Genomic DNA, 15,480 nt, shown 5'->3' on the forward strand with positions numbered 1-15,480 from the left:
GTGTGACTCTAATGAGCACCACAACCTGCCACACAACAGCTGCAACCCAAAATATTCTCTATACGGGGACTGAACTGCATAGGAAGTATCCCGCCAGATATTTAACGCAATATGTTGTGCAACCCTTAAGCCTTGGGACTGTTTAGGAAGGGAGACTCTTTAAATGGTAATGTGTATTATTTTATTTACTTCAAAATTTGACAAGACAGTTTACTACACTGAAACTGGTGTCCTTCTGCTGAACCTGCTTGGGGTGGGGCACCTCAGCCACATCTTCAAAAACATGCTCCCTGATTCCCAGCCTTCTTCAAGATTGTTAAAAACTCACATTTTCAGGAACAGCTAAGGGACACCTACAAATGAAAACCTTAAAAGGGGGGGAGAGTGTATTTACCACTCCGACCCCTTGACTGTGAGTGTAAATTTTGCCTGTCTTGTCCTTCCAATGCAGAGCTAACAAATTATTCTCCTTTTCCCATAGTGAGATATTTTCTGGGGCTCTCAATACAACAGGAGAACAAAAATAATTTATTTTTAGTGCAAATTAAGCACAACTGCATAAATAACACTTTAACACAAAAACAATTTAATGAAAATAAAGCAAGTGGTGCAAAATGAGTGCTGCTTTGTTGGATTGGGAGGATTTGAGGGATTTTTTGCATTTTCAGAAACACTTAGCTAGAATTTCTGTACTCATAGTACACTTGCTTTGCTTCTCTAAATTTGCACAAATTACAGGGAAGGTCTGCACAAATTGCTGAGAAAAAAATGGGCTCCTTCTTTTGCTCTTGTCTGGAGGTGAGGAATCTTAAAATATCTCATTGAGGTGTCTTGTCGAAGTAGCCTAAATCAACAAGACTGAAGAATTAAGTAAGCATTCTTCACAGTTCTCATCTTGTCTGAAGTCACCACTTGTACAGTGGTGCCTCGCAAGACGAATGCCTTGCGGGATGAAAAACCCGCAAGACGAATGGTTTTTGCAATTGCTGTGGTGCCTCGCAAAACGGCTTCTTCTATGGCTGTGCTTTGCTAGGTGAATGTTTTTCGCAAGACTGATGCCTTGCAAGACAAATGAATTATTTTTGTCTTGCGAGGTTCCTAGGATCTATGGTAAACCACTTTTCGCAAGACGAAAATTTCTCAAGACAGCGCTACTCGTGGAATGAATTACATTTGTCTTGCAAGGTGCCACTCTAACTGGGATGTTATTCCTTGAGGTAGAGTCAAAATCACATAAACCTGTGGATTATGTAGGCGTTTTTTTAGCTGCAAATACTAGTTATGTGACTGTACATAAGTACCGGTGCAAAGTTCATTGATGCTCCACCTTTTATTAATCTTTATATACTTGAAATCTTAGAGAAATGCTTGGAGAGGATGAAATAAAGAGATGACTTTTAAAACCTGAACGTCTAAATTAGATGAGTAATGGTCAATCTTCAGGTTTAAGCAATCCATCCCTTCATCCACCCTGTAGCCTTAGGCCCACATAGGGTTGCTAGACGTCCAGCAAAAGGAGGACATGCCCTACTTTTTAGCCTAATGTCCTCCATCTGGCAGGCAAAGCTAAAAACCTTTAAAATGTCTGGCTTTTGTAATATTTTATGTTATAATTTTGGATGGGAGGGGGAAAGGTGGAAGGTGGGAAGCAGTCTCTGATGGAGTCACAATCTAAGACACCACTTTGGACTGTAAATCAGCCACGCCCACGTGGAGCTTTTGCTTCTGGAGGTGACTTCCTGCTTCATTTTGAGCAAGCTGCGCATAAAGATTAGCAAAGAAAGGACAGCAAGATATATACATACACTTACACAAACCCACACCCCCCATGAGTGAGAGGGAACAGGCAAAACAAAAGGAGAGAGTCGAGAGACAGTGGTGGCCGGAGAAGGGCAGGATCTTTCTTAAGGGTAAAAAAGTTTGTGGGTTTGCCCGGAGGTATTTGAGCGAGCAGCAGGAGTTGAGAAAGGAGAGATGGCAGCTAGAAACGATTGAGGAAGGCTGGCAGAGAAGAAGTGAAGCTGCAGGAAAGGGGAGCCAGAGCAAGAGCAGGGCTCCGCGCCAGGCGTCAGCCAGAAAAAGAGGAAGAAGGAGAAGAGGCGGCAGCCGCCGCAGCAGCAAAAGGAGGCAGGAAAGAAAGGGAAACCTTGCAGAGCTTGCCTCAGTGCGAGGGAAGGAGCAACAACAGCAGGCGCCAGGATATGTCATGTAATTAATAAAGATTATGAGGTAATAATTGTACAATTGGCTGTTTAAACAATGTTTTTTGAAAAAAAAGCCTCCACTGAATTTAAAATTTTTTTTAACATGATTGTTTCTTGGTCGGTTCACTAAGAGACATTTATTGGCAGCTACTGTAATAAAATTGTATTGATTGCGGGTTTAATTCGGAACAATTCAAATAAAACATTCAATACATCCTCCTCTGTCCTCTTTTTTTGTCTTTCTATGTCTTCTTTTTGGTACCCATGTATCTGGCAACCCTAGAAGAAGGGTGAGATAGAAACCTGATTAGTCAGGAAAGCGGTTTGGCAGCCAAGTGGTAGAGCTCACAGAAATATACAGCTCCTCCATTTGCTTATAAATCCCAAATCATAAGTGCCGTCATCATACTAACATAATCTAGAACACAACTGTGTGCAATCATAAAACGAGAGCTCAGAGTAACCATGCAACAGATACCTCAAGAAGGCCACTTTAGATGTACATTGCATATTTAACATGTAGCACACATAGGAAAAGCATGTTGTTAAGAAATAAAGCCCAGGTGAAGATAAAAGCAACTGATACTATAGATGAGGCACAATCAAGTTAAAACTAGCAGTCAGTGAATTTATTCCAGGAACTCAGACATATGTAAAATCAAGGCACTCAAGACAAGTAGAGACTACAAATAGCAATAAACATACATCATAAAAATCACGCAGGAAACATTTTGCATTTGCAATATTTTACCCATTGAGCAGACAAGGAAAGCTGAGACTTTAAACTGAAGCAAACGGACCCATGAATCCAATGCAGAATACTTATATACTTATATATAAGCAGCATGCTTCAGTACAATTAACCAAAAAAGACACTTAGCGTTGGAAAGACACAGACAGATGAAGCAGAGGTGGCATAAACATTTACACTCAATTTCCTCCCTCCAACCACAGAAAAAGGAAGCTAGAAATCAACAACATAGCATGTGGAAGGCCTAAAGGCTTATCCCATTGTCACTACTAGAGTAGCCGCCTAGAGTAATCTTGGTTGATTAGATAGGCGGGATATAAATAAAATAAATAAATAAATAAATAAAATACTTCTGCGCAGTGGTGGTAATTGCTCTCACAAACTACACCACCTCATAACTACCTCTGCTGAGGTTGAGAGACCTACCTGCTACTGCCTACTTCTGCAAGTTCTTTTGCGCTTTATGAACTTTAGAGTAATGTCTCTTGTGTTTTAAATACCAAAAAACACCCAAACCTCTTCAAACACAATGCTGAAACCCAACAGCTTCTGAAAACCGGAGGAAGAGAAAGATTAGTTGGAAAAAGATCTCTAGTCTCTGCAATCAATTCATGATGAGGCTAGATGGTAAAATAACGGGCCAAACCCAACCTATGCACATATAGCCCTTTGGTAACAAGAGAGTCTTCAGATAAATTCTCAAAATATGTTTCAGGCCTGGAAACATCCCCTCCATTTGTTTTCCATTATATTTTTAAAAAGTGAAATATACATTCTTGAATCTGTTTTAGCAGCAAAGAGCTAGAAGCTGTGATTTAATCACAGAAGCATTTTGCCCCTCTCTAAATTAAAGAATGCTGTAAAACCAACTTTAAATTATGACGTTTCTTCTGTGGATTGTTTTGGTTTCTGACACTGAGCTGTTCTTTGTCATACATTTGGTTCTTATTATGGGAATTATTTTTAACTCTGTAGTTAACTTTTAGGTGAACTGTGATATGTATTGCAAGTGTTTCCAACTTTATAAAAAATAAATACGGAGACAGAAGAGAACCACTAAGAATAACATGTTCATGATAGAGGAAGAAAAAAAAAGAAAGACTTCTATAGTCAGAAGCATTTAGTTCGCTTCCTGTACCTTAATGGTTTAATCCATTTTTAAAATAAGATGGCTTTTCGTATATGGGCAACATTTCAGCCTACATGGAAAGCATCCAATTTGTGTGCACTGAGGAAGGCTGATGTATGGAACAAAATATAGCATATGTAAATACACAACTGATGCCTTTTCAATAGCCAATTCAATGTCAGGCAGTTCTGCATGTAGTGTGTTTCCAATTTCCTTTTTAAAATAAAAAACGTAGGATATAATAAGCAGTGGCATTTACTTTACTGTTAGCTAGCATAAAGAGTTCCAGATGTATGTCCAGGCATACAAGATTCTTAAAAAATACCCTTCATTGGTTGTGAGTAGTGTACTTCTGTTCACCATGGAAGAATCAGAATACTTGTCTTAAAGTGGGAATGGACAGGTTCTGGCCCTCCTAATGGGGCCGGAATACTCTTCTATCATCCATCCCCATCTGCTCTGTTGGCTGAGCTGAGGGAAGCGGCAGTCCAGCAACTCGAAGGGACCCTCAAGCTGCTCAACCCTATTATAAGGCTTGCTCAATTTCTCCATTTTTTGGTTTTCCTGCCATGCTGTTTCCATTAAAATGCAGTCCACCAACCAATGACTAACTTTTAATGCTTCCTATGTGCAAAAGGCATAAACATTGGGGCAAAAATGTATGTCGCTCGCCCTTTCGTAATTTGACAGCTACTGATTTTGTGACTAACTTCTTTTACTGCATATATTTATTATTTCATTTTTACTGCACTTATTTTGTATTGCTCTTTTAGGTTTTTTTTATGCTGCCTTGCGATTGTTCCACTCTTAAAGACAGCCTAAAAATAACTGTTAAACAAATAGAAACAAACTGATCTTAAGCCCATGAAATACTTGTGCTTATCGCTCTTATAAATACTATTTACTATTTGATTGTTGTTGTTTAGTCGTTTAGTCATGAAGTCGTGATTACCACACTGTTATTAATTAGATGTTGTGGCTGGGGTAATATGCCAATAAGATATGGTTACAGTACTTGGAAAAGCAAATAGAAAATAAGATTCAAGTGCATTGAAACCACATTAAAGGTTGATGTAACATGTTATCATCACACTACATTTATATAATTAATTAAAATAATTAAGAAACTTTATGCAAAAATCTTGAAGCAATTTTTAAAAAATACAAGATGTTACAGACAGAACTACACATCAAATTTATTCTTAAAAGAGCAACTTTCTAAATGGAACAGGGATCACTTTCATGCTAGCTAATGGTATAATTACTGTTTACAACCATGTTCCCATTCCCGTATATTTTCTAGAACAGGGGATATTAAATAATTATAAAATACCAATGACAGAATTCATTCCTGAACATAACTGAAATACTTCCTCAAGTCAGTAGTTTGTAGAAACACAATCTGGTCATTTCACGTTACAATGAAGAGAGCAGAAAGAAGTGCCAGCTTGGACCCATATGTTTTATCTTTCCCTTGTTCAAACAAAACTTTAAAATGTGTGAATTGTTTGTTTAGTGATGAGCATGATCTGAGCAAAGAGAAGTCTCACATTGCAACATACACGTCTCCATTTTAATATCATGTTAGCGTGCTTCTTTTACATGCTACGTCATTATGTGCAATGAATTAAATCAACTTCAGCCTGAAGAGTTAACTAATTTAGACAGTAGAGAGGGGCCACCTGGAACATGACATTTGGTGACCAAGCACTTAGAGAGTCAAAATATGTACACATTGCATACAGCTATGAAGATATATGTATATATATAGAGTGTGGCATAAATGAGTCCCAAGATCCAAGTCCCACGGCCTCTCCCAATTTGAAGAGACCCTTGTCCAGCAGGCCGAGGCAAAGAGGAAGTCACAAAGGAAGCAAAACCAGGGAGCTGGACAGGGGACAGATTGGATTTGTCCTCAGTGTGACGCTGTTCCAAGTCCTCCATACAGAGCACGCTACCATAGTCTTTCGAGACTGAAGGATGCCTACTATGTATGTATGTATGTATGTATGTATGTATGTATGTATGTATGTATGTATGTATGTATGTATGTATGTATGTATGTATGTATGTATGTATGTATGTATGTATGTATGTATGTATGTACCTATACGTGGGACAGGAAGCAACAGTTAGAACTGGATATGGAACAACTGATTGGTTCAAAATTGGGAAAGGAGTACAACAAGGCTGTATATTGTCCCCCTGTTTATTCAACTTATATTCAGAGCACATCATGCGAAAGGCTAGACTGGAGGAATCCCAAGCCGGAATTAAGATTGATGGAAGAAATATCAACAACCTCCGATATGCAGATGATACCACTCTGATGGCAGAAAGTGAGGAGGAATTAAGGAACCTTGTAATGAGGGTGAAAGAGGAGAGTGCAAAAAACGGCCTGAAGCTGAACATCAAAAAACTAAGATCATGGCCACTGGTCCCATCACCTCCTGAGAAATAGAAGGGGAAGATATGGAGGCAGTGACAGATTTTACTTTCTTGGGCTCCATGATCACTGCAGATGGAGACAGCAGCCACAAAATTAAAAGACGCCTGCTTCTTGGGAGGAAAGCAATGACAAACCCAGACAGCATCCTAAAAAGCAGAGACATCACCTTGCCGGCAAGGTCCGCATAGTCAAAGCTATGGTTTTCCGTGTAGTGATGTACGGAAGTGAGAGCTGGACGATAAAGAAAGCTGAATGCAGAAGAATTGATGCTTTTGAATTGTGGTGCTGGAAGAGGCTCTTGAGAGTCTCCTGGACTGCAAGGAGAACAAACCTATCAATTCTAAAGGAAATCAACCCTGAGTGCTCACTGGAAGGACAGATCCTGAAGCTGACGCTCCAATACTTTGGCCATCTCATGAGAAGAGAAGACTCCTTGGAAAAGACCTTGATGTTAGGAAAGTGTGACGGCAAGAGGAGAAGGGGACAACAGAGGATGAGATGGTTGGACAGTGTCATTGAAGCTACCAGAATGAATTTGACCCAACTCCGGGAGGCAGTGGAAGACAGGAGGGCCTGGCGTGCCTTGGTCCATGGGGTCACAAAGAGTCGGAAACGACTAAACGACAATGTCTGTCTGTCTGTCTGTCTGTCTGTCTGTCTGTCTGTCTGTCTGTCTGTCTGTCTGTCTGTCTGTCTGTCTGTCTGTCTGTCTGTCTGTCTGTCTGTCTGTATGTATGTATGTATGTATGTATGTATGTGTATATATAGAGAAATATTGCAAGTGCCACCTAAATATTGCCAGGTTTTAAACTATAATATTAGTGGCCAGTTCATTCTTGGAAATTATGATAAAACTGCAATTGTTAAGTTTTAAAAAAACACCTTGAATTTGTGGACTCACACATGGCACAGATTCATTAGTGATTTTAAAAAGAAAAGAAAGAAGTAACATGCAGTAACCGACTTCCATGTTATTTATACAGAATAGCCTTCTTGTAATAATAGAATGTGAGGAGACTCCAGGGCAAAAAATTAGAAAGCTGCTAGCACAGCTGAGTCAACATTTCCCCAGTACAGTATTTAAAAGAGGAAAATAATTAGGAATTAAAGTATAGAGATTAAACATTGGCTATGAAAATAACTGTATAAGGAATCTCAAGGATTCAGGTTCTAAGCAAACGTCAGTGGATGGGTAGACACAAAGATGCTCCCCCCCGGTTCAAATAGATGGAATGGGCTTAGAACAAGTGAACCTTCTATGAATGGAAGGACTAATGATCTTCAATGATTCCTACTGTAACCCTAACCCACCCACCCCCATGCTAAAACAGAACCTTATAGAACACATTTCCTGGAGAGGGAGACAAAGGGGTAACTTAAAACTTAGGGGCACACCATTGCACAAGTAGAAATCTACTCACAGAATGCAGGTTCCAGCCCAATAAAAATATTCCTCAAATGACCTACAATATCTGTTCTTTACTTTCACAAGAAAAATGGGGATTAGGGGAGATTTGCAGAGTGTATGTCTGATCCTTGTTTGTATCCTTTCCAAACAGACAAAGCTGGACATTTAATGTAATGAAGATTGCAGGGAGGACACTGGGAAAGGTGAGGAAAGACACACTGTCTGCCTGTCCCGGAACAAGACTTGACCCTTCCAAAGGCTTGAAGTCTCACAACAGATTCCCTGCAGGCTCTTTTATACTGAACTGAAAGTTAGAGTAGAACCCACAAGAAGCCCTGCTCTTCCTCAGGTTGTATCAGGGAGGCAGTGCAATCACTATCTAGCAAAAATGAACACTGTAGGTTTTAGCAAGTTATGCGGACCATGAAGAATGCTTCTAAATGAGTGGCTGTTGGATTGGTTGCTTTTATCCTTTCTACTTGGTTAGGTTTGATTAGCTTTCATCTTAATTTGGTTTGGTCTGGCTTCTGCTAATCGATGTACTGTAGTTTTGGAAGAGGTAGAAGTCTTAATCTATGTTAGCATGCTGGGCAAAAACAAAAGATAAATAAAAATAATAATAAGAGAAGTCCACTTCCTCAGATTTCCTCAGATTCTTATGTATGAGAAAGTGGACTTGTCCACAAGAGTTCACATTAAAATACAGCAGTTAGTCTTTAAGGTGCCACAACATTTTCGTCTTTATTTTTTCTTTTGTTTTCGCCTGATGTTCTAATGGATGTATTCCCTTTGCTTTAACTCTAGCAAAAGGCCCAGTGTAAACATTAAAATGCCACCAATATGGTATGAATGGAAAGATGCCTGGGTGACATTCAGCTGAGAAGGTGCACAGCAGGACACTCATGAGGCTAGAATGGCTCAGGAACAGAGCTGCTTGCCAGGCATTGCAAGTATGGTATGACATATATGGAATCTACATAACAGTGAAACTGCTGATCCATCCACACCCTACACTGAGCTGATTCTTACAGACCTTCAATAATGTGGCCTGGCACACTACCATTTACTGATGTCTGCCTCTTCTTTGCAACTACATACACAATTTGAAATGTTGATGCACCAGACACTGTTATTTAAAATGACAAAATAACTAAACATTTTTTAAAAAATGTCACTTTAAACCCTTTCTTACTAGTCCCTACTACATTAGCTAATTTTACAGCAAAAGCAAATTGTGGCATGTTCATTGTATCTACAGCAATTTGACCACAACCAAGATATCTTTTCTGGTTGGATACAGCCGATTTAGACCTCATCAGTGAAGTAAGGGTTTTGCTTTAATTTCAACATACATCACATTACACTTGTTTACACTCAATCTCATTCTTCCATCCTATTGTCCAGTCACTTAACCTTCCTGGACAGCCCTCTGATGTCTTTTAAGAGGCTGCTTGGTATTTCAGCATCTTGAATAATTTAGGATCCACATTAACTTGGCTATGTCATTCTTTAAGCCTGATATAATTTATGAATACCATTTGCTGTTTCTAAAACATATTCCTATTTTTATCAGATTTCTATACAAGGCAATGGCTAAAATCCTGATGTTTAGCAGTATAGCAAGCCTACTGAATCAGTGGGGATTTGGAAAATCAACTCCTCTGTAGGTTCAATTGATTTAAATGAATCTACTCTAGTTGTAACTACTTTAGTGGAGTAAGCTGCAATTAGAATAGGCACATTTGAAGAAACAGAAGTATCAGACAGTATCATCAAATCCCCACTGATTCAGTATAACTTGAGATGCTAAAGCAACAGGAGTTCACTCAATATATGACTATTGACCCGCCTTTTGGAAAGCTAAGATTTCTGTGGTTGATATACACATATACACAAACAAAGATGCAAGTGTCACCTTGGGCGTTTGATTATATTAGCCCAGCCATTCACCAAATATCGTTTTTATTTAAAAAATGACAATTGGGCCCTTGCACTTCAGAGAGAGAGAGAGAGAGAGAGAGAGAGAGAGAGATTGACTTTTGAGTGAAGACAAGTCTGCGAACGGTCCAACTCAGTCTATTACAAAAGGCATTTCAGATACACAATTTCCATTTTTTGGCAGTGCCTATAGCCTATAGGCTCCCCTTTTCTTCTTTCCAGAAGAGGGCCGAATTAAAAAGTATATGTGAATTTAGTGAGCACGCAAAAGAAACAAAGGTTATAGCAAAGAGATTCCACCTGTATATTCCTCTGCTTTGTAAAATCAATCTGAAATGCCCAGGAACCTGACGGATAAAACATTATGCCTAAATATTTAAGGTGGGTTACCTGTTCCAATATTCTCCTATGCATTGTCCATTTACGTGCCTGAAGTCATCTATTGAAAACCATAATTTTGGTTTTCTCATAATTAACATTAAGAGAGTTCTCCTTGCAATAATTACTACATTGTTTTAATAATCTTCTAAGACCTATTTGTGTGTGGGATATTAGCAAGGTATCATCTGCATAGAGTAATATTGAAATAAACTTTCCACCTACTCTTACAGGGAAAAACTGCAGTCCAGTTAACCTGGCTACCATATCATTGATGTACAAATTGAAAAGCAATGGAGCTAGGATATAGCCCTGACAGACACCTTTAGGTGGTTTAACTATGTTAGTTAGTTGACCAGAAATGCCAGCTCTGACCTTTAGGGAAGTATCAGTATGGAGGTCTTTGATTCTTTGTAGCAATCTAGGATCTGTTTTAAGATTTATAAGTTTTTCCCACAAATGACGTCTTGGGATGGAATCAAAAGCAGCTTTGAGGTCAATAAATGCCACATATAATTGTCCTGAAGATGTAATAGCATATTTGTTAATTAGATGGTTAAGCAGAAAATTATGGTCCAATGTTGAATGCCCCTCCCTAAAACCAATCTGTTCAGGAGCTAAAAGTTTGTATCTATCACCCAATCTTCCAATTTTAAAAGGAGACGTCTTGCGTAAAGTTTGCCTATTACATCAAGCAAATGTATAGGTCTGTAATTGGCTGGGTCCTTTCGCTCGCCTTTCTTATAGATGGGCATGTCAAGTTTTTAGCTGTGATAGAAATCTAACTTAATTTGGGTTTCCCCCCTCATACTACAGTGTATTGAACTGTACTGTACTGTATTGTTTTTATTTGATGTACTTTGCAACAGCCTGGGTGCCACACAATAAACCTATATGTGTGTGTGTGTATTCCTCTGCCACATTTTGTCAGTGACCAACAGTGCTTTCTAGCTAGCAAAGCAATTAGGCCTAGGCAGGCACAGAAGAAAAACTTCTCGGGATTTTCTTCTACTAAAACTAAAATGAGCAATACTAAAACAAGCATCTTTCAGTAGTGCCATAAACTGTCTTTCAATGAGGAAGCTTTTTGTTGCAAGATAACTAGCACAGCTTCATCTGTCCTGTAACCCTGGTCTGGTATGAGTCATAAGACCAATGTACTGTATTTTTCCACATACAAGATGATACTTTTGTCTAAAATCTTTAGGACTAAAAATTGAGGGTCGTCTTATACACGAAAGTAAGCTGAGGACAGAACAAAAACAAGTGGAGGGGGAAAGGGATCAAAGCGATCCTGCAGCACATTGATCCCTTTCCCCCTCCACTTGCTAAGTCCCACAGGGCTTAGCAAGTAGAGGGGAAAGCAGGGATCAAAGCATTGCAGGATTGCTTTGATCCCTGTTTTAACTTACTTCATTGTTAGAATGATTCCAGGCAACATCAGCTTGCCTATTTCTACAAGTTTTATTTATCTACATTGCTTTTATGCACAAAACCTGAGAGGTAATGAAAATGTGTAACTTTTGGGAGGTTACATATTATTTCATTTCACAAAAAAATCATTCTTACATCTATGAGAAGACAGGAGCTACATGGGCTTAAAATACACGAAAACATATGACAACTAAATGTAATTGCAGGCAAAAACTTGTCAGAATCCAATCCAAAATTGCAGGAGCATCAAAAGTACAATAAAAAAAACCAAAATAATGTTTTAATTACATTCTAAAATGCAAGGGCTTAAAGCCTCAAAAGATATACTCAAAAAGCAGAGTGTCAATTTCTTAAAATATCAAAGTTACTAAAAGTAAAAATATATGAAAGTAAAAGACATTTCTTAGCCTCTAAGCATATTCAGACTCACAAGAAAATTATTCTGAAGTGCTCACTAAGCCATTTGACAGTTTGAATCTATGAAGGGAAACCCATGATCGTGTCTGTTCTGCCTTTGTGCAGCTGCTGCTGTATGCTGCCTGATGCTCCTTGGCATCTGGTATCTAGTGTCTGGTATCTGGGTATTGTTGGTATCCCATGTGTGTATGGCATCTGCCTTTTTCTTCCCACATTTATATTTCTCTAATTTGTTTACTTTCCTGTTTAAAAGTCAACAACTGACGTCTGCTAGTAGAGCAAACTGCTAACTTATGCAACATTATCTCTTAAAATTTCTATGGACATTTGCATTTTTTCGCCAACCCAACGAACTGCTATCTTAGCAAATTGCAATGACAGCAAACTGCCATTGCAGAAAAACATTGTTTATCTTTTGACTAGGTCGTTTGGACACATGAAAGTAGCAAACGTCCAGAAGCATAAATTGGAATTGAATGAATTTGGTGAAATATCACTTTGCCATACTTGCATTGTTGTACTCATGTTTCCGTGCTCTAGATATTTTTTCCATTGTTATGTTTTCCTTTTCCTTATCAATGTTTACATGTCCATGTTCAAGTGTTAGATTACAGTGGTGCCTCGCATTGCGACGTTAATTCGTTCCGCAAAAATTGCTGCAGAACGGGATTAATGCCTTCCTATGGGCTTAAAACTCACAGTTCAGCGAAGATCCTCCATAGTGTGGCCATTTCTGGTGCCTCTTAAGTGAGGAATCCTTCCCAGAAAACAGCGGGCGGCCATTTTCTTTACCCGGTGGCCATTTTGGAACCACAATCAGCTGTTTTAAAATCGTCGCTTTGCGATGCTCGGTTCCCCAAGCAAGGAACCGATAATCACAAAGCGAAATTCCCCCATAGGAAACGTGACAAAGCGATCGCTTTTGCAATCGCAAAAAATGCATCGCAAAGCGATTTTGTCGTAAAACAGAGCGATCGCTATACGAGGCACCACTGTACTAGGAAAGAGATCCCTTGTGAGACAATGTTATTTTACATTGACTTTGCTTTCCACGAGATGGCTTGTATAGAAAGATAGCTTGTGATATTTAGTATACTGCTATTCAAATCTCGTTTTTACAACACAATGTACATTTACAGGGTTTCATTTTTTACACTCACCTTAATTATTTTAGTATTACAGTATACATATAACAAATTCAAATCTTGAAAGTGGGATGGGGCCCTTGAGATCTAGTACATCTCCCCCAGTGAAATGGGGTAGGGGGAGAATGCAGTAAGAAACACATGCCCCTCCTAGCAATAGCCTTTCACTCCTGAAAAGGTTTGATGTCAACAAAATCAGGAGCCATTGTTCAAAACAGTGAGAATGTCTGACCTGCAGATTTTTAAAGCTGCTTCCAACTTGCTCAGGCCTACCTCCACTAGGAAGCTTCTATGAGTTGTCTATCTACTATTCCCTCTTTTGGCTAGCACTTAATAGCATTCTTTGACACTTGCAGTCCTAGAGAGAGAGAGTAGCATCTGGCATTTGCTTCTGCCTGCCCTTTTTAATGCCACATCTGGGTGTCTGAAGGTGGGCGTCAACCAAATACAATAATTTGTAAGTATCTGTAATACCAACAGAGAAAGGAAGGAAACTGTGTGCTAGGCAGATTGTTTAAGCAGTTATGTTTATCATACAGTATGCATCTAAAAGAAATCAGCTTAGATAAACATGCACACAAACACAAGCAAGCAAATAGGTACAATTAAGACAGCTGGAAAAGTGACCATGAGTCTCTCCCTGTCCCCTTTAAAATATATTTCATTCCAAAATATTGTTATTTATAATGTACAGTTATTTGGAGATAAATGATAAATTCTAGACTAGAACTGAGATGATAACACCTCTCAAAAATGAAATTATTGGGTTGAAAAATAAGCTAATTTGAAGTCAACTGTGAGGGTTCTGGAAGTGGCTCTGCTTTCTCCCCAAATAAATTAGTTGACTTACAAGGTTTGGAAATTGGAGTAACATTTATTCCAACTTTTGTCACCTCCTAACAACGGGTCAGAGAGGAGCTTCCACTCTTCTTCTTTAAAGGGGTTTTCCCCAACCGAGTTCCATGGTCCCGGCCAGTCCGTTGCCGAATTAGGATTCAATAGTGGTCCAGGTTCTACTTCCAATAGGGGTACAGTATCCTCGTCCCTGAGGTCCACCCAGGCGTATTCCCTAGTGGGCGTAAGGGTCTGCCACCTTCATCTAGGTCTCCATCACCTCCTGCTGGCAATTTCCCTTCTCCCCCTTTTATATCCGCAAACCTCACCTTCACCTCTACTGGGGTTGCCGTTCCTTTCCCGCTAACACTTCCCCGCTTTTGTCAACCATCAGCTTTCGTAATTCTCTCTCTATAGGCATAGGATCTATTTCTGTAGCCTCTGCCTTTTGGGAATGGGGCATGGGAGAAGTCTGTACCCTTTTCTCTATAGAGGGGGGGGGACAAGATGGCACTCCAGCGAGAACAGCTGGTTTCTCGATTCCAGTCTCACATCAACATTATCTGCAGTCTATTTGTCTATTGCACTGAAAGCAAACTGTGCATGTCTCTTCTCAAAATATAAAGAATTAAAATATGCAATTTGATGGGTTACATCCTGCGTTGGTCAAAATTATTGCTATGCATGCAAAGACATTTCTTTTTCTTTCCATGTTCAGTGCCCCCAAATCAGTCATGGAGAGTCCAAGACCCTTTGTGAACAGATGGGGGGGAAAGGTTTAAAGTTGTAGTGAAGTCCACTCCACAGACGGCTGCCATTTTGTTATCAACTTTGAATTGGATACAACCTAGAATGTTTGAACCCTTACTTAAAATTATTAATAAAAATCATAACTCATCTGTATTTTTTTAAACAGTGAACTACTCAGTATTAAGCTCCATAAATTCAATATTTTAAAAAAAACCACAGGAAGAATCCAACATAGTATTAAGGTGAAGTACAAAATAAAACTCTGCTTTGCCATATGTATAAATACTGCAAGTAAATCTTTTATATTACCTTGTCTAGATTTTTATTTCCATGTAGGGCCAAATTAGCTATTAAATTAGTCTGACAGCAGAAATTAAATATCCATCAATTTAGGAAGTATCATTTATATTTTATGCAGCATTACAAAGGTCCTCAGAGCTTATTATGAAGAACAATGGTGGTGAGGAAAGGACAGTGATGGATGCAGCAGTAGAAGATGGATAGGCAACTGACATGAACATTGATATGAATATGTGAGTTATATCGCATGAAGAACATTTACCAGCCACAAATTAGTATACTCAGGGTTGGGGTTGTATTGGAAGCTAGTGTTGTAAGAAGAAAAACTACTACTCAGATTCCT

At 39.0% G+C, this 15,480-nt stretch overlaps 1 protein-coding gene across 12 annotated transcripts in view; it reads right to left on the minus strand.

Annotated features, from left to right (window-relative positions):
• Window positions 1–15,480, minus strand: part of RUNX1T1 (RUNX1 partner transcriptional co-repressor 1) — a 221,242-nt gene that overhangs the window by 119,478 nt on the left and 86,284 nt on the right. The window contains exon 1 of one of the 12 annotated variants that reach the window (XM_072999106.2): window positions 3,382–3,504. The exons of the other annotated variants lie outside the window; for them this stretch is intronic. The gene's annotated coding sequence lies outside the window, so the exon portion shown is untranslated. Of the gene's footprint in view, window positions 1–3,381; window positions 3,505–15,480 lie in introns of those variants that run through there. 12 annotated transcript variants of the gene reach the window in all.

This window comes from Pogona vitticeps, chromosome 4 (assembly GCF_051106095.1).
Source record: "Pogona vitticeps strain Pit_001003342236 chromosome 4, PviZW2.1, whole genome shotgun sequence".
Taxonomy (NCBI): domain Eukaryota; kingdom Metazoa; phylum Chordata; class Lepidosauria; order Squamata; family Agamidae; genus Pogona; species Pogona vitticeps.